The sequence below is a fragment of the Ptychodera flava genome, chromosome 15, assembly GCF_041260155.1.
Source record: "Ptychodera flava strain L36383 chromosome 15, AS_Pfla_20210202, whole genome shotgun sequence".
NCBI lineage: Eukaryota > Metazoa > Hemichordata > Enteropneusta > Ptychoderidae > Ptychodera > Ptychodera flava.
The window spans coordinates 34,893,176-34,913,362 of NC_091942.1; the positions used below are offsets into that span (position 1 = coordinate 34,893,176).

General features: G+C 37.6%; 1 long non-coding RNA gene across 1 annotated transcript; it reads left to right on the forward strand.

The window, feature by feature from the left end:
* Positions 1 to 3,136: 3,136 nt before the first annotated feature.
* Positions 3,137 to 18,569, forward strand: LOC139152400 (uncharacterized). Its single transcript, XR_011556627.1, has 3 exons — positions 3,137 to 3,299; positions 11,137 to 11,621; positions 17,368 to 18,569. It is a non-coding gene; the product is annotated as an uncharacterized lncRNA (long non-coding RNA).
* The last annotated feature ends 1,618 nt before the right edge of the window (positions 18,570 to 20,187 follow it).

A 20,187-nucleotide genomic window follows, 5' to 3' on the forward strand; every position in this document is an offset into this window, starting at 1 on the left:
GATCAACATTTTATTTTCACCATGGCCATTACTCTTAACACAATGAAGAAAAAAATAAAATTTTGATTTTCACAAAAACAGGACGGTGAAAACTTCATTTACTCACTACCTTCAAAATGAGTCAACATCAGCAGTAGCCCAGCAAGGTATTGTAGAAAAAAACGAGTATGAATGTCTGTTTCCTAGACACACTCTTAATGTCTGTCCCCTAGACACAGGCTATCTTAACTTAAGGGGACAGGGTATACAATGATTGATTCCAATGTCCCATTCAGTTGATAAATGATAAACATTTACTTGTGTTCAATGGTCCCTTTGAAGATTTTAGTACTTCTCATCACGTTTTGCATTTATCTTTTCAACAACTTGTGTAAGAGTAGCATATGTCCTTGTCTGCTATCCTGCTTAGGCTGCATTCACAATTAAGGGGGCGTGGGGGGGAGGGGGAGGGAATCGCGATTGAAATCTTCATTCATTTTAGGACCTCTCTCAGATCCCTCAAAATCCTTTCACATCCCACCCTTCTATTATAAAAAATGTTCAAATTCCCCTCCCGCATTATATGGAGAAATATTAAGCCAAGTTTTGATATCGATTTTTAGTATTTTCTCTCTGAGTCTGTTTCAACTCCAATCTTATGTTTTACACCCTGTCACAGGGCTTTCATCACTTTGTTTGTTAAGAGGCTAAAAAATGACAGCCTGGTGGAACTGAAGGTCCTCGAAATTTTGTGAGTTTTTCAGGCTATTTTGAGCCCTGTACACTTTCAAAGATAATATTATGGATTTTCAGTGATTGTTTTTTAGCTCATATTTGGTTTTGTATATAAATACCAAAAAGAGCTTAAAAGATGAGTCGGTGGCGTCTGTATGTCTGTATGTATGTGCGGATGTATGATCATCACACACAAAGGCTCCCATATCGCCAGAGCTACCATCTCAGTATTTGGTGTACAGGTAGATGCAGGGGTTGAAATGTAAATTTGTTCAAATGAACTCAACAGTGTCAAAAATGTGCAAATGAGGTAAGAAAAAGTGAAATCCTGCAAATGTGCAGGAGTGATTGCATGCGAGTACGAAACAGGCCAACTCCACTATCTTGAGTCATTTCCTGTCATTGTTTATGAACTGTTACATATTAACAGACCTGCTCAAACCATAGACAGTAGAGGGGGAAGACCGTCTATGCTCAAACTAAGAGGGGCTTGTTTCTGCTATGCATGTTGCTAAAGTTGACCTCCAGTACCTTAAGTTTCAGACCTTAATTACTTTTGTCTTTCTTGTTTTTCTGGTTTAAATATTTCTTGTCGTTTTTCTGGTTGTACTGTGCAGAAATCATTGTCATAACAACAACGTAGAATTTTCCTGCACTGAACAGATAGAAAAAACATTTATTGTTGATCATTGGTAACCCATACTGGTATATACCAATTCTGATCAAATTTGAGCGACACCGTGTAATTGCGGTATTTTTTAATGTTTTAAGAGTAATTTTGAAGCTTTCTGATGACTCTTCAGAGACTATTTCAAATGACAAGTTTTACAAAGCTATTAATAGTGTCGATGGTATCATGTTGAAATCTTCAGTATTCAGTTTGCCGGCATAGCCTGTTGGTGGAGGGACTGTGGTTGACGAAAGAATGTCGGTCTGGACTCTAATTCAATCATCAACAATCCATATTTATACATGCTTTGTTGACAAGTTCAATATTGTGTGTTTCAGCATGCTGTAGGAAGATAGCAAGAAACTGTAGTTGCTATATTGAAGAATTTGGTTAATTATTGTATTTAAACATTAGCGCCATGAATGCAGTTCTTTCATTTTTACAGAGTTACCTACCAAATTGTGGAATCTGGGAAAGTTAAAAAATAGGGAACCGAAATATCTTCAGATACAAAACCAACAAAGTCGTCTAATCTCAAATACTGTAATACATACACGACGAGCACAATACTTTAGTAACAACGTGTTTTTACAATGTGAGGCAGAGGAGTTCATAGGGGTTAAACGAGATTTCGGAATTCAACCACGTTTGTAGCAGTCCTTTGGAACAGTGAGCCTTCGAAAGTTACCTATTATCAGAAATCCTCGTGCGGAGAGATTCATAGCATACAGGAACTCTGGTGCTGAGTGAAAATCAATATCGTAGAGTTTAATCCAGTTACTTAAGGTGTCAGTGTATTCATTGTGCTGTCAGGATCTCATATGGATGATCGACGAGGCCCGTGGTAGATGTCCTTTTATCTCTCCGCATCTTGTGTGATGGTAGACAATGAAAGTCTTGTTGTGATGAGACTGCTCGCTCGATAACATTATGTGTCAACTCTTGAAGTGATTGCGTCACTGATTAACATCACCAACCAAAGAAATATAAGCTGAGCAGGTGGTCATGTTCTGTAGACAAGAGCTGAGCACGTGCATTTGGCACATTTCTACGCTAAGGTGCCACCTGTGATGCCACCTATGTTAGCGTGTAACACTGTAACATTGTAAAGACAGATATCATCGATGTCATATTTGATCACATATCTACAAGATACAACTTAATATTTAACAACAGGTGTCGCAGACATACATTTGCATCGCTAATACCACTTACTGTCGAAGAGGCGCCATCTAGCTTGTAATTTCTTCCTTAATCTGAGTGTATAATGTTGGCTCGTGTTTCACGGTCCATTAAAATCGGATCCGGTTGTTTCAGACACACCATGATTATGGCAATTTTAACAACGTGTACGATTTCTGTCACCGTAATTTACTACCATTTATGAACAGACACGTACTTTCACAAACACAGGCAGCCAAGCACAACAACGCACAACTGCACTACGGCCAGGAAAGCAGCCACGGATGAGTGAGCAAATGAAAACATCATTTGGTGGTTTAATACATAGTCATTGTGCTACACAATTGTTGCCACGTGCTAATAACTTGTATCTTGGCAAAGGTTGTCGGAAAGTACGACATAGTCCATTTCGGAAGAATCATAGCCTTAAATACATTGAATTATATGGATATTCTAGAATTTTCCGGTATTAAGGGCAACAGTTAAATGTAAAGGTATATGTTTCCTTACCTTCCCCAAAATTGCAAACAATCAACAAGCTGGTGATTCGATTATTTTCCGGCCACGCATGCGCAAATTAGTCGAAAGAGAAAAGATGCTGCTTTAGGGTTTCACACGAAATGAAAACATCACTGAACGGCTGCCATGGAAGCAATATTTTTCGTGTGCGAGGCAAATGAGCGGAAACGACAATCATAGAGGGAGAAATAGTGATTCATGCTTTCTTACAAAGGTAATGTCGTGATTTCTCTGGTGTCGTAATTGTGCCTTGTGATAGAGTTCCTGAAATATATGTTTCCTTTGCGTTCAATGTTCCGTTACACGTTTCGCTATATGATACTGCAGGTATAGTTTACATGCGACATAATAATGATTATAGTCTCTTGTAAATTAAGATATATTCCGTATTTTTCTCCACATATCAGATTGCTGTCGATTACTTGTGTCTCATCCACTACACCGAATACATAATGTAAGAATACATGGCACGACGAGTTCCTCTTACATTTGACGATTTTCCCTTATATTTGATGCAGAGATCATGAACGAGTAAAATAATTAATTCGCTTCCATGGGATAATGTAGTGCAGGCAGGGATGTAAAATGAACTTTGAATCTGACTGACATTTGAGAGAAAGAGAGGTGATTCACCAAAGATTATCGATTGCTGCCACTCATGACATCTGTTCAATTCTACCGTTAGATTTATCATTTGTACAAGTCACAGAATCAGAACATGTCGTGCGATGCTAAAATTTGATCTCTACGATCGCTTCACCTAGCAACCAAGAACTGTGTGACGTAAGGACGCTTGGACAAAGGATTGGCGAGTTGAAATCCCTTGAAACAGAAATCGTTTTGCAAATTACTTACGGTAAATCATTAAAATCAAAGAACAATTTTGTGTAAATAATGTAGTTTGGGGTTTTTCTATCCCCAATTTCCTGAGATATTTACATATATATGTTAGGGGGAAACAATTTCCAAAAACCATTATCCTTATACTTTCACACGACATATTTTGTCCCCGTTGTGAATTTTTAGAACGTGCTGAGATATGTGTTTTACATTTTGCATGCGACAGGATATCGGATATCAGAGAGAGAGAGAGAGAGAGAGAGAGAGAGAGAGAGAGAGCTCATCGTATTATGCCACAATTCGTACATGTTCAGGTCATAGCGTTGAACCTTGTTTTACATTTTGAGTTGTCACAAAACATGATCTCGTTCATTGCTCCCAAATTTTGAAATGATGTCACGGCACGATTCACTTACAAAGGAGTGACACCTGAATAATGGCAGTGCCTTCTGCAGTCACGAGTATACGTTATAAGACAGCAGCTATCACATACAGGAAGCTGCTCGTTTAACCGTTTAAGCCAACTCATCCATGAACTTCACCGAAAAGCAAGAATGCAGTTTGGAACCCAGCGTTTAATTTTATGAGACTGGTTTTTCATTGAGGTGCCGCGTACTTACAGAATAATGCTCGAATAAAACTTCGCAATATCAATATGAACATTGAACTTGTTTGTCTGTAACTTGGAACCGAATCGTATAGAAGTCCGTGGACGTATTAAACCAGTTATTAGAAAATTGATATTGCAGTGGTAGTCTGGCGAGCTTTGTGTCAATGAATTTTATTTCGGATACGCTGATAAATTTAACAGTAACACTCCTCAGTCGTTTGACGCATGTCATATCATTTTTGTTGATCTGTGTAGGTTTTTTTGCGGTAGGCATAAATTTTTAATTATCATGCATTGTCCAGCCTCCGTGACGGATAAGATATGCTTAGTAATCTGTGGGTGTTCGGGCTGCTACAATTAATTGTAATGCTTATAAAAGTAGGTCGAGTCACACGGCATGCGTCTTAAAAACCAACCTAGCGCAGCTGAAAACATGCTGTGGAAGATGAAAAGAATTGCTTTGCAGGATTAGATGGAGAAGTTAGGCTACCGGCGTATTAAATTCGATGTCAGATATTTCTGGATCTGATGTTGTGAAATTATGAGTCAATACATCTATTCGTCATTTTGCGTTTCGAGTGTAAAATTAACTCATGGAGAGTTCATGAAAATATGTAACCTATCAAAAAGTCGCCCTTCTAACCTCTCTAATTATATGCATTCAAATCACAAGGAAATTGCACGTCAACGCTGTAGGTGATCTAATTTACGGCACTCATTCAACAACGGTCCTGGCGGAATATCGGAGTTTTCTTTCAGATTGAAATCTCATTATTGTCCGGACTCTTGATGGACATACCCTATACAATGAAAGTGTCACAGAACTAAGTCTATAGAGCAAGACTTATTTAATTTCTACAGTGGTTCTCGTGTAAATAATGGGAAGGCTACACCATGGCTAGGGTATCACTAAATATTTGATATAGTTTTCGTTTGCTTTCCCTGGAAAAAATGGAATTTTATGGAAGACAATTTGATTATCATGCATCTATGTTTGACGGACTTACTTAGATTCTATACAGTTGTCACGACACAGTGTGGTAAAAATAAAGGTGGTAAAATGATTTGAGATAGAAAAGAAAACTACAGACTCATTAAGGAACAGAGAAATACATTTCATTTGCTCTAATTGGTTTGTTTGTGGCTAAATTAAAAATGTAGTTTTCGGAATAATTTGGTGTCTCGATGAAAACAATTATGTATAAAGCTTCAACAAAAAAAATGATATGTTTCTAATCCTAAGCCGCTCACAAAAATGGTGCAGTGACGCTGTTTTGTTTTGTTTGATTTGTTTGTTTGTTTGTTTAATATTATTTGGGGAGATGGGGTTGTCATATGAAAGTAGCTTACAAGATCCCACTAACGAATATTACCGCTGAATTACTGCTTCATGATAGCATTCTACATGCCTCTGATTAACTGACACATGATCCTTCAAATACTCTGCCGTACATACACCAGTCATTTACATTTAATTTTTCAAGCGAAGGTAAAAGGCTGACGTGGCTCGTCTAGATCGACGGTTGCGAGGATGAGAAACTATAAAGCAATTTTCCTGAGTATTACTAAATCATTTGCAATCACTGCACATTATGATAAGGATCAGCCTGTTTTATCGGCGTTGAGAAATGGTCGGCGTCCATCTTCCTCTGTTACATATATGATACCTTCATTCCTTTCTCTTCCTCTGGGTTTCTTGGATTATTAGCTAAATGGTATTAAGAATTGATTGGATGTTGTTGGCGCCATGACTAGTTAGACGTATTGCGAAGTGACAATTGTCGACATAAGCAGGGTTTCCACGTAATGTGAACCAAGCGTTGAGTATTTCGACCACGAATTGTTTATTTTCGAATCTGCATATTTTATATCATTTAACTTCAACTGGGTTGTACCTTTCAACCATTTTTCCGAAACCATATTCAAATAAGCCGTCCTTGATCTTTCTTGAAAATGGAATCGTATTAGCACAAGGCAAAATTTAATAGACTGAGCTGTACAGTCTCGGTTGCTTGCGGGTGTTTAATAAACATATACATTAGCTGGATAAACCAGATTCCATGGTTCATGGTACGTTTTCCTTCTTCACAATTTTGCCGTAATTTTCATTTTCCATTATTTCCAGCATCATTTGGCCGTATTTGTCCTTCATTTTATCTTTCATCCACGTCTGCACTCTTTAGAAACTGTTTGCCCGACACTTTCTATTTTTAGCCAAAGTATACAAGTGTATCAACGCCAGGAAGAGTCAGATTACGGTAGCGATAGTGTAAGAATGAACATGATAAACCTTCTACTGCTTACCCGTTAGTAACTTCCTCTTTCACTTGCATTGCATCAATTACATTCCCTCGACTAAAGCCGTTTCCTCAGTCGTTAATGCAACATGAGGAATCATTATCATGATTATTTGGAAACATGACATAGCCTGGAGGTTCAAGCAAATCTTTTGAATTGAAACTGCAAGCCTTTTGTTGCATGGAAAAGAAGGAAAAATTGCAGTTTTTGTGGCCTTCCTTTTGCGGTATTTTATTCCAGTGCCTTGTTTATCAATTAAAGGTTAAGCTGTACGATGTCCTTAGGCCTGCAGGCATACACCCACGCACATACACACACCTTAAGTACGTATTAGGGACTGGTCAGTTTCTTCGGCCTGGGGGGGGGACTGGTAGATTCATGGAGGTCACCCTGTTTTTGACTTTGGTGATAGGGGGTCACCATGCTTAAAAAATGCCCAATTGGGGGGGGGGGGTCAGTGTGTTTTTGAATTTCAACACGGGCTCATGCTTGCCTAAAATGTATCGTGCCAGCCACAAATTTCATCATTCAGTTGCATTTTAGGCGCACCCTTCGGATGCGTAACTTTAATAGTAATAATCTAATAAGACATATTTTTCAGAGCCCCCTCCAAGCGTGAAACTTTAATATATCAGACAGACATATATCAGAGATATCTGTATGTTTAAATTTTTTCGGCGGGGCGCGTTACTTAAAAATATCAAACATATTTTTCAGCATGCCCTTCAGCTGCATGACCTTCATAGCATATATCAGACATATATATCAGAGATATCTGGATGTTTCATTTTTTTCGGCGCGCCCTTCGGCCGCGATACTTTAATATATCAGAGATATATGTCAGAAATATCTTGATGTCTGTAAATTGAAAGTCTGTTTTGCAAAGTCTTCTCATCATAATGCAATCTGCAGTTCATATGAAAAGCATGACAAGTTCCTGATACTCTGTGTTCTCTATGAGAATTCAGTATTAGAAAGTAGCATGTACTGAATAATATTCCACAATCACATTTCTCTTAAAACACTTCTGGATATCTGGTTATGCATAGAAAGCGTGGAATACAATGACATCTCATTATCACAACTCATTCAAAATACTGTATTCAAACTTTAGAATTAACTGAATGCATAAAATATATCCCCAAATTATTATATATATATATATATATATATATATATATATATATATATATATATATTATATATATATATATATATATATATATATATATAATATATATATTATATATATATATTTACCGAATTTATATTCCAAATTTTGTTTTACCTTTGTCGCGCGCGATGTGGTGGGGTCACCCTGTTTTCAAAAGTTGGAATGGGGGGTCAGCCACTTTTTGACTTCTGCAAAAAATAATCCACCCCGGTCGAAGAAACTGACCAGTCCCTTAAAGGCATATGCGTACACACGAATGCACGCACTCTCTCACACATTGATTCATCCATCCATCCATACATACATCCATCCATACATACATCCATCCATACATACATCCATCCATCCATCCATACATACATACATACATACATACATACATACATACATACATACATACATACATACATACATACATACATACATACATACATACATACATACATACATACATACATACATACATACATACATACATACATACATACATACATACATACATACATACATACATACATACATACATACATACATACATACATACATAGAATTTGGCTGTTCAATCTTAAATATAGATCAGCTTCTTTTTGGTTTTGCGTTCGATAGCAGATGACAGACTTAAAGCATGGGAGACACGCCACTGTTTTTGTTCAGCGAACGTTCAGTAATAACAACACATTCTTTTAGCAAAATTCTACACTGATAAGAGGAGATACATCCGCATGCAGTGAGCAAAGTTAATATTTTTCAAGATTGTTCTTGACCATCAGCAAAAAAATGTGTTCTGCAGTCTTCATTTGAATCTTTTATTGACGGCAGGATGTCAAACGCGGTAGTGTTTACCCAAGTTACCCCCATACCCGAGATACCAACGGGTGTAGGAACTGTCGAGTGCGGTTTAGAATCCGACAGAAAAACTGAATTAAATTTTGCGTACAAGCTGTAAACAATACTATAATATTTACTTGTTTTTGCAAACAGTAAAATAAGATAAGCTATTAGGCCGGAAAGAATAATTAAATTGTTTCTCGGAATCGACGCTCCTGCTTCGCCAATTTTGATTTTTTTTTTTAAATTGCGTCAAATATATATATTTCTGTACTGCATCTGTTAGGGCATTTTGTAGTGCATATTTTCAAAGATTTTGTTTGTGGAAATGCACAGAATTTGTCCTGTCGATGCTGTCTGTATATTGAATGCCCTTATGGAAAGTTTGTAAAATCCAGACTTCAAGTCATTAGTAACGATCAAACAAGTAGATGATTTTGCTGATTTGTCAAAAAAATCGTAGAGAGTGATTGTCCGTCATCGTCCGCCAATCAGTGACTTCTTCTGAGAAATCTCTGGTCACACAGTTTGATGTTCGATATACAGGTCAGTAGAGTTGATCGAAGTCAGATTTGTTCAAATTTTGACAAAATTTATACAGATTACAATTTTTGTGCTATGTTGCAGGTTTTGGTTAAGGAATCAGCTTTTGGAATCCATTATTATTATTATTATTATTATTATTATTATTATTATTATTATTATTTTGAACACCTTCCTGGGGTGACGTCATTGAGATTTCTTAAATTGTAATGGAATATTTCGCTTTCCTAAAATTTGTTTGCAGTTTTTGGTTGAAAGAGACCAGTGCTTGTCCAATCGCTTTGAAATTTGATATGACCTTAAACTGATCGTCACAATAAACGCCGTTCTGACGATTCACCACGTATAGGTGACAAGTAACTTCAAAGGGGAAACATTTTCTATAAAATATAGTTATATACTTGAAATTTGCACCAGCAAATTTATACCACCATTTCATCAAAAATAGAGTAAGTCGTCCCTAAAAGACTGGAAAAGTAATCATACATTTAAAAGCTATGTGACAATAACCTAAGAAAATGTTTTGCGCACATATTCGGTTGCATCGCGATATATGTTGACATGCACTTGCATTTCAATGTACTATGTCCTTCTAGTTGATCAAGTTTGATTAGAATTGGGCCATGTATGTCAGAAATCTTGCTCAAGACAAATTTTAACAAAATGGCCACCAATCACCAATATCGGACCCCATGCTGTCGCAAAACCAATGAAAATGCATATATATGTCAAAGTGTATCGTCTTGTACCAACTTTCAATGGAATCACTCAGGTAGAGTTATGTTATGTGATGTCGTGTTGCGTGAAATAATTTTTGTCCGAAATTCGCTTAAAATAATTATTCAATAAAAGTGCTTTATGCCACTGATTCAGCCAAGTGATATTGTTTTCACTCAAATCACATTGTTTTGGAGTATCACTGATTTGTAACTTCAAACAGCAAACAGAATGTTCATAGAGTTTTTACACATTTGTCCACGAGCAATCACAGATCACATTGGTTTTTATGTTTCATGCGTTCATATATTAACTTTATACATTGACAGAAAAGGTTGGGACGGAATGAATAGGCAAATATTACCTTGGCTTCATACATGTAAACATATACCTGCCTAGTAAAAATAATGTAGGAAAAGCAATATCAGAAAGTTACCTTTCTGCATTCCTCAACATGTCTCACAGTGAAGTTCATTGTATTAATACATAACAAATGACACCAGAATACAAATCATAATTTGAAAGTTTTGACCCTAAAACACAAACTTTCATAAACTGATCAGCGGTCACAATAGGACAACAAGGCAGCATTATACTTTTCTGGCAAATGTGTCTTCAGAGAAAGTTGCTGAAATTTAATTGATATTTGAACGGGAAATGCAAAAAGATGCTGGTACCATTAAAGTGAATTTTTGAAGATTTTTGAGTCAATCTTAGAAATGGTTTTTAAACAGTTTATACAAGAATGGTTGTAGTTGTGATGCCCCGTATTGTGAGGCTGAGGTATGTACATGTAGGAATGAATTCAAGTAAACTATACCCATATCTGTAAGTTTCCACTCAATTCATGGCTCAATAAAATTTTTGTTCAACAGTATACTCTCGTCATGGCCAAGTCCATTTCTCAACTGCACTTAGGTAACAGACAAACTGTTATAGTTTATGTGGAGTTAGTCGATAGACCTGATAATTTATTTTGACAGTAGACAAGCTGGTTTACCCAGAAGAAACCTGACTTTCTTTGTCATTTTTGTTTCCCAGAGTTCTTCGAGAGCGATATGGAGTTGACTTGATCAGTTGTACATTTTTCTACGGTACGAGACTACAAATCTTAAGAAAACAAAACAACTTGAAGACTGAGAAAAGACAGTGATGAATGACGGCAAATACGACTGGGTTTGGCAGAATGAATTGGACGTGAAGAGGAAGGACAACCAAGAAAGACAGTTTCGAACCAAACGAACTACTTTGACGGGACTTATTACGGTTTGCATCGGTTTAATCTACACTATTACGTCAGTGACTGGAGTACACTCCGGTGCATATTACTATGGTATAGTCATAATAGCCCTGGGGATGTTTATCATAGTGGTGTCCTGTATCTACCTGTACATGTTGATCAAAGCTAAACGGGACTTGGTTGCGCCTGTTGTGAGCAACCCTTTGGATGGTGTTGACGTCAGATGTGACCAACGCTATGATCAGGTGGATTTTGAACAAGAACGCGGAATGCAACGTCACACTAGGTAAGCTATCAAATTATCTGTGACTTCTCTGACGTTGTCTAATTATTATATAAAGGAAATCACTGAGAGTAATAGCTAATGCCATGTAAATCCTTTGAGTCTGTGATGTGGTGCAATGTAATGTAAACACCCGCTCATGTATTTAGGGTTTCGCTCATTTAGTTTTTGCCGAGTTCTTTAACGTTAAAGTTTGATTAAAAAAAAAATAATCTAAAATGACTTTTTAGTGGTGTATTTGCTTAACTTATTGGTAGTTGTACCCGTGTTGCAATATGTTTTTTATTTTTTTCTCTAATAATCGAATTTTGACTGTGATGACTCAGAAAAAAAGAGTGAAACCTAAAATACAAGAGCGGGTGTTTATAATGTGATTAAATGTAATCTCATCTAATGTAATCTAACGTAATCTAATCTAATCTTATCTAATCTAATCTAATCTAATGACACCTAGATGGTGTAGTGTACTGTAGAATTTTGGATATATACATCGTTGCCGAGTAGGGAGAGTACTTGGTTTGGAGTCAGAAAATGGTGAGGTTATGCCTGATGATGGGCTCATAAACGCATTTTTGTCCCCTTTGCTTGATTGAGTTTTGACTGATGGATGAAATACACAAGGGTCTAAGAAGTTGTTGACGCAGTTTTATACTTTTATAATGATATCAAAACTTTCCATAAACTTAGTCGATGAGACAGAAATTCCAGTTCTCTATAAGTACACTGACAAGGTATACTATTCCATTGCAGTGTGATGTAGTGCGTTGAAACTTTGTAAGGTGTAGCGTAATGACTCTCCACAGTCGCTGTGCCTTGTTTTGTGCGCGCCGCGATGGCCTGCATTCGAAGGCTGTGCAGCTGTGCGCACGCGCTGCCAGACACAGCGACTGTCGGTTCTTGCAAGTATATGAATATAAACTAGTAGCTGGTAGACTTATATACGCGGTATGTTTTTACTTTTCATTTTTCATTTTATTTGGCTATGCTACCTGTCATTTTTTGTTTTGATTAACGGATGTGTGGAGTTCTATAAAGTACCCGGATCAGGCAGAAATCCGACCGGTCGCTTGCAAGAACGTCCAGACCCTGGGATTCGCGTCGCGTCTCTGAAGGGCGCGCGCGTGTTCCAGCAGGGAAGAACGCGAATCGCAGGGTCTCTGCCAGACCACAGGGACGCGTTATCTTTCGAATGACGAATGTTGGTACTATGAGTACCCATTTTCGAACATTATGACTCGATCTTTTACAACATTTGTTTTCCGTGTTTGCTTGTTCACAATAACATATCAATTATTAATGAATATTTATATTTCCGTCTGATTGTAAAAATAGTATTTTCAAGATTAAGTGCTTTGCCACTGTTCTTATATATGTTCTTGGATTTCTTATGAGTAAGAGTGTGTGTACAACTATTCATAGTACCCAAATTCGCAAGAGGTTGCAGCGTGCGCATGACACAGCTGGGAATATAACGCGTCCCTGTGTGCCAGACTTTGTAAGGTGTAGCGTAATGAGGTAGCTTGCTCAGTGATTTGGTGACTACTGTTAATTGTATAATTCAAACCAACTTAGTGTTGTGCGCGGTTGCCGTGTCTTCTATGTTTTAATGGAACATTATCTTTTACATGATATTTGCAGTGAGCCATGTCATGCCATGCGTGATTTGTGTGTCAGTACGTGCTAGTATGCAGTATCGTGCATGTATGGTGTCATGGGTGAAAATTCTACGCCACAAATGTTTGTAACGGTGGTGTTGCTGGACTGGCGTCGAGAAAGATTGAAGGTTTACAATGAATCCTGCAACATTATGGTACCGTTCAGTTTTACGGCCGGGGGGGGGGGCCCGGCAAAATCCAGGGGGGGGGGGGTCATCATAATTTTGGAATCCGCAAAGGGGGGGTCATCGCTTTTTCACTGGTAGGAAAGGGGGGGTCACCACATTTTCAAAAACATGATACCAACAATAAAGTTCACTTTATGCCATGGCCATGATCGACCCTCTTTACCGGCGGGCCGCCTTCGGCGGCCCACTACAATAAATATACATTATGTATTACCCATGACCCTCTTAACGGGCAGACGCCTTTGGCGGCCCACTCCAATTAGGTTTACTTCATGCAATGGCCATGATTGACCCTCTTTACCGGCGGGCCGCCTCTGGCGGCCCACTACAATAAATTGACTTTATGTAATACCCCACGGCAATCTTACCGTAAAATTCCCAATTGAAGCCGCGGCTTGTATTAGAAACATTTTTGAGGGACCCCTGGGATCACGCACTGAATAATGGTAATGGCCGCGCGCCTTCAGCGGCCCTGTCCAGTAAAGTCTACTTTATGCAATAGCCATGATTGACCCTCTTTACCGGCGTACCACCTTTGGTGGCCCACTAGAATAAAGTTGACTTTACGTAAAGTAAAGTAAAGTAAGCCTTTATTGAAATCGTATCCCAGTTGGGATCTTGATCATAAAGTACAATAAAGGTTTTGCAAAAAAAAAACAATGAAAGAGTATATATAATATATATATAAAATATAAATATCTATACATGAGGTCAACATATTAAAGGTTCATAAATAGTTTACTTTGTCTTTTTCATTTTGTCTTGTCTGAGTTTAAAACATGTATGTATGTACGTAATGGCCCATGACCCTCTTAACCAAAGGGCTGCCTTTGGCGAACCACTCCAATAAAGTTTACTTTATACAATGTCCATGGACATGAGTTGTCTATGGAAATGAAGTTAAAAATTGCCTTACAGTCGTCCTAATTAACAGACGTTTCAATGGATGTGGCTGAGAAGTTTGTGCACTGGCATCGAATAAAGTGCGCCGCGTACCGGAGTTCAAATCCAAACCATGCGGGTAAATTTGACATATGGGTTTGGTTATTTTTCAGGGGGGGGGGGGTCATCAATTTTTTCGTCTGACAAAGGGGGGGGGGGTCATCTTTTTTTCACGAAAAATGCAGGGGGGGTCTCTATTTTTTTGAACACTGGCGACAAGATTTTGCCGGCCCCCCCAGGCCGTAAAAACTGAACGCTCCCTTATGACAGCATACATAGTTAAAATGACTGGTTTCATATAATGCAGGAAGCTGAATACATATCATTAATTCATAAACAGGCGTAGACAAGCTAAAGTACTTCAACTGTTCTTGAAATTCAAACTGTTCATTGCATCTCTTGATGATGGTATCCATCGTGTTCTCAATACAGTTATGTTCCCTTGGCTTTTATGCGATTATTGGATTCTGTGTCGTGTAAAGGGTGACCACGAGAATAACATTACTCGCTCTATCGCCTCGGGCGTATTACGGTTATTCTGTTACTGTATAATAAAAAGAAAATAAACATGTGAACTTTAAATGTCAGAAGTCACATTAGTTTTCATGGATTTAATGTGTTTCTGTATTTTTAATAACGCTTTCTTACATTAAATTATCTAGATGAGGCACTTAGTAAGGTTTTTCAAACGACAATATTTTTCAGTTGCTGTTATTTTTAACGGTAAATGAGTGGCACTGAATGTGCCTTTCAGTCGATAAGTCTTCAATGGAAGATCTGATGGCACAAACCATTGCCTGTCAGTGTGACGTCGACGTAGACTCATAGAAACTGATGACAAACTTTCTCGATTGTGTACTTATGTCAATGGTATACTTACGTATGAGGCTTAATAATCCATACGCATTACCAATCACATTATATCCCCAATATCTTTGACTTTTCGCATATTGTCATGAGTTTACTTCCAAGCTGATGTTATTTCACGTTATTATAATCATTAAGGCTGCATTCACTAACACCTGTGGAAGGGGTTGGGAGATTTCAAGGGGGTACTTGAAAAAAAATTACAACATGCCAGGGGGATCTGAAAAAATTGACATTGCAAAGGGGGACTTGAAAATTTATTGAATATCAAATTCCTTTTTCAAATACGTTCTAGCACTTTCATTTCTTGCCATTTCCATTTTCGGCGCCCCCTTCGGGCGCAAGTTTTAGGGTATATTAAACAATTTATTGATCCAAGCAGCCACTTGAGGCAAACATTTAGGTTGTCATGATTTCTACTTACCCAACGCCTCTGTTGTGCAAAACTGTCCTCTATAATGACCAAAAGTTTTAACTTAACCTTTCAATAACAATTTAGGAGATAACTTTTTTGATAACATTCTCCCCATGACAAAAAATTGGGTATAGGTCAGTGTCAAATGTTCATGTCGCCGTATGTACATTTTCGGCGAAATTCCAAACTAAATTTCATTGTACACAAGTGCACTTGTAAACACCCCATGCTAATCAAGTACATTTATATCAGTTATTAAATGACTTATATCTATAGATGAACAGCTATTGCTAGTTTTATATTGGAAAATACGCGTCCATAGTTTTCTCATGACTACCTTGTACAGTGAATCAACATTATCGAAGAAATCCGAATATCAAATTTTTTTGTACACACATCACTTTCTACTCGTCACTTCAAGCAAAGAGCATTTACATGAATAATCACACATTATAGATGTAGGGATATAGCTTGTTTTCATGGGGAAAATGTTAATAGTTTGCCAAATTGACTCCCATGTATTATGATTTGATATTTTTGGACGAAACATTATATCCGCCACATTTTGCCTTCCTTTGAGGGGGGAGTTCAAAATTTCAATAAGACAGAAAGGGGGACTTGAACACATTGTGAGTTTGTTAGAGGGTAGTTGAAAAAATCGGAGAACTCGTTTTTGAATCTCCCGCCCCCTCCAGAGGTTTTTGTTTGCAGTCTAAGCTAGAGACATGTGATTATCTGGTATTGCGCTTATAAGGACGATGTATGACTTGATTTAAGTGTACAAATTACATGTTTGGGCACACACCAGAACATGGCGCTAATGTTCAGCTTCATGTTAATGTTGACAGTATATGTCTATACTCTATTAGATAACAAAGAAAAATATGCTACAAACCAACCCTACTGTATTCACTGATCAAATCTGCAATAAACATTATTATGTAAGGTAGCTGTTGAGTGATAAAAAAGCAGAACTTTTGATGAGAGCACTGTTAAAATTTGGAGTTTGCCAAATGTTTCATGTTTCTCATAAATCTGTGCAGTGTGGAGTACACGCGAGCACTGACTCTGGAAGTGATTGCTAAATCGGCGTAATCTCTTTGAGCCAGCGAATGCCCTCATCATTAGGGTGTCTCGACAGCAACATGTCAATACTATTCTATCGACATTCCTTGAAGGTGTATGGAGGTATAGTTAAGGAGTAAATAATCACCGATGAATTTATTTAAATATACGAAAAAACACTTCTAATGTTTCCCAAAATATAAGTACATATAAGGATAGTTCGTGGACAATGAATACTAAAGATGTAGTGACAATTTTTTTATTGTATGTCTAAAACCTCTGTTAAGGGGGCGCTGTACCCAGTTTTTTGCTCCAAAATCATTTTTATTCGCATTGTTAGTATCATCGCAAATTATGTGTTTTTGTGATATATATTCATACAACCTTGATAACTCCATAGCTTAGAAAAATCTCCTTTCATATAGTTTGAGAACACAATAAATGCATTTATAAAATCGACTTTACAATGAAAGAATGACATCATATACAAATATTCAATACAAAAGAGTCATAGTCAAAAATAAGATTATCAACGTTAAGCTATATATACAAAAACTTACGAAACTGTTCGAAATAATTTCCACTTACTCTTTACCCTCTTTTTCATTCTTTCACAGTTATATTTCAACAGTGACGGAGAACTCATTATCTGCCAACGTACACACAGAAACTACTGACGTCATCGATTATTACGGAACTTCACATTTTAACGGTGACGACAAGTACAGAGTTGAAAGTGTTTATGAACCCACATTCATTGTCGGACCGTCGAGAACAAAGGATTCTAAATGTAGTAAGAAGAAGAGCAAGAGAACGTCTTCCGGTTGTAACAGTGGAAGTTACCTCCCTAATGAAATACCAATTCCTATTCAGTAACTATAATCGAATGTCAATGTCATCAAGATTGAAACTGGCCAATAAAGTTATTGAAGCAATTTTTGCTTCAGTTTTACTTTTACTACAAGATTTATTTACTTTTGAAGTTCACTTGTAAACCTCCTTTATCGTGTGCGGTATTTTTTCCTTCTATATTCATTTGGTTTTAAGTTCAATGCTTGTTTTCTCCTGTTTGTTAGACAAACACCTGGTTGATGTCACCTGAACCCCAACATTTATAACATTTTAGATTTACATCGCGCCCTCTGTCGGTGATCCTGGAAACCGCTGTGCTGCATATACGTAGTCACTTCTTTGCGACACTTAGGTTTGTACAGCTTCTCGCCAAAGTATGGATTGGGGGATTACAGGTGGCAAATTCGACTGTTTTTATAGCCGAGTGGTACGTGTGAGAAAAACTTTGGAGGTTTTTTTGCAGAAAAAGAACTGAAAAAGTAAATGTAGAAGGAAAAAAGCGCAAACAATGAAGGTTACAAAAGTGAACTCAATAACTTGATAAGTAAATAAATAAATATAACAAAATTACCATACCAATTTCAAAGATAACTGGTTTCAATCTTTATCTGTCAAAATCGATGATCCTGCCAACATTTCATAAACACAACAAATAATTTACATTTAAGCAATTGTTTGTGTACCCAGTTTCTGCTATTCAGTTATCACGTTCGTAAAAACAGTTCGTAACAGACCCAGACCTACGTACACTGCCGGCTTGTTATGATAGATTGATTTTACATCAGTGCGTATGGCTTTCGGACTTTATACCTTTAACGCAGATTGTTACAACTACTTTCGACTTGCACATACGCAAATGCGGACTATTTTTGTTGTATGTCTGTTTGCTTTTTGCGCTCCAATTATGAATGTATTAATAATCACATACCCGATTTACAGAGAAGTAAATAGCAATTTGACTATTCTATCCATTTGTATACTGTCAATGATTGTGAGATAAGAATATGTCCATGACAAGGAGAATGCTGCATGAAACATCAACAAAGGTGTTCCTTTCCAGTGACACTCAAGTTCGTTGCGTAGATTTATAAATTGATTATCTGATTAAGAACACATGCCCCATTAACATTTTTGCACTTTGAACTAGAAGAAAATGCGTTTGAATATAACACGATTGGAACTAATTTGGGATAATAGGATGGTATAGTAATGTCAGTTTGATCTGCAAACATTTATTTAGCTCATCTGCTTTTCTTTTCAAGTTATACACTTCTTTTTATGAGTAATTTGTATAATTGAAACATTCACCTATAAAGCACCAAACACTTTTGAGAAATTTGAAAAATATGAAGATCCAATTATCCAAAATTAGTTCCAATCGTGTTATATGCATAAATAATAGAGAAGCTGTACAGTCACACTAGGCTTCTTGCATGAGATTCTCAGCTTTCTTCCCGAGAAACTTAGAGCTTCGGCAAGGACGTTGTTTGATTAATCCAATACTTTATATAGCTGCTTCAATCACTTGCTTTGTGGCATCAACTATATCAACAGAGACAGAGGTTGCTATCTCGTAGATACAGTGTTCTTAAAATTTCAGCAGGGGCGACTTCAGAAGATAAGCTTAGTACCTTAAGTTTTCCGAAACTCCCGTACAAACTTTATCGTTAGGGCTAATATTGCAACCTACATCTGGCTTTTTTCTGTGTCAAATAAAGGTGGGCGAGCTAGGGAGCTGGTTCCCTGACCCATTTCCCCGGTAGAGGGCGTGGGGAAATATAGGGTCAGGTACCGGCTAATGTAACATGGACGCCATTGGGTTAAAATAAACAAGCTGTGATTGGATGAAAGTAACACTTGTAACTTTTTCTAATCTTTCTTGGGTTTCGCACTTTCAGGCTCACTTGACATTAACTTCTTGTTTGTACCACAAAGCCGTGGAGGTAGAAAGAAAGACTTTCTACCTCCATGATTTAGCCACTGTGATTTAGCACACCTCTCAATACTTTTAGAACGTCGACATGATGCCTGGCATTTTTCACGAAATTCGGACACCATTCTATCCATCGAAATCAATCGTCCTTCACAGTTCCAAGAAAGTTTGCTTTCAATTAGCTGTGATATCGTAGCAGTACTTGTGGCGTGTATCGAACGTGCTCGGGTCATTGGGGTCACGCCACAGTCGGCGATGACCTCAATGACCCTAGCGCGTTCGATACACGCAACAAGTACTGCTGCGATATCACAGCCAGCCTTCAATCACCTCTATTTCCCCGTACTTATGGATTAATCCTTTCAGTTTATGTTTCCCGTCTCGTGTGCCAATGATTTTGGTTCGGATACCAGTGTTCGAACATAATTCTGATCCAGTCGAATTTTGACCGGCGTTTTGATGGTAGCAGCCATATTTGTTGTAGCATGTTCTGTCAGGTGGCTAATCTCCGCCATCTTGAACAAAATTCTGTTCAAGATGGCTACCCGGTACCTGACCCTATATTTCCCCACGCCCTCTACAGGGGAAAAGGGTCAGGGAACCAGACTAGCTTTGTTTGTGGTTGATAATTACACGAGATTATGCGAAAAAT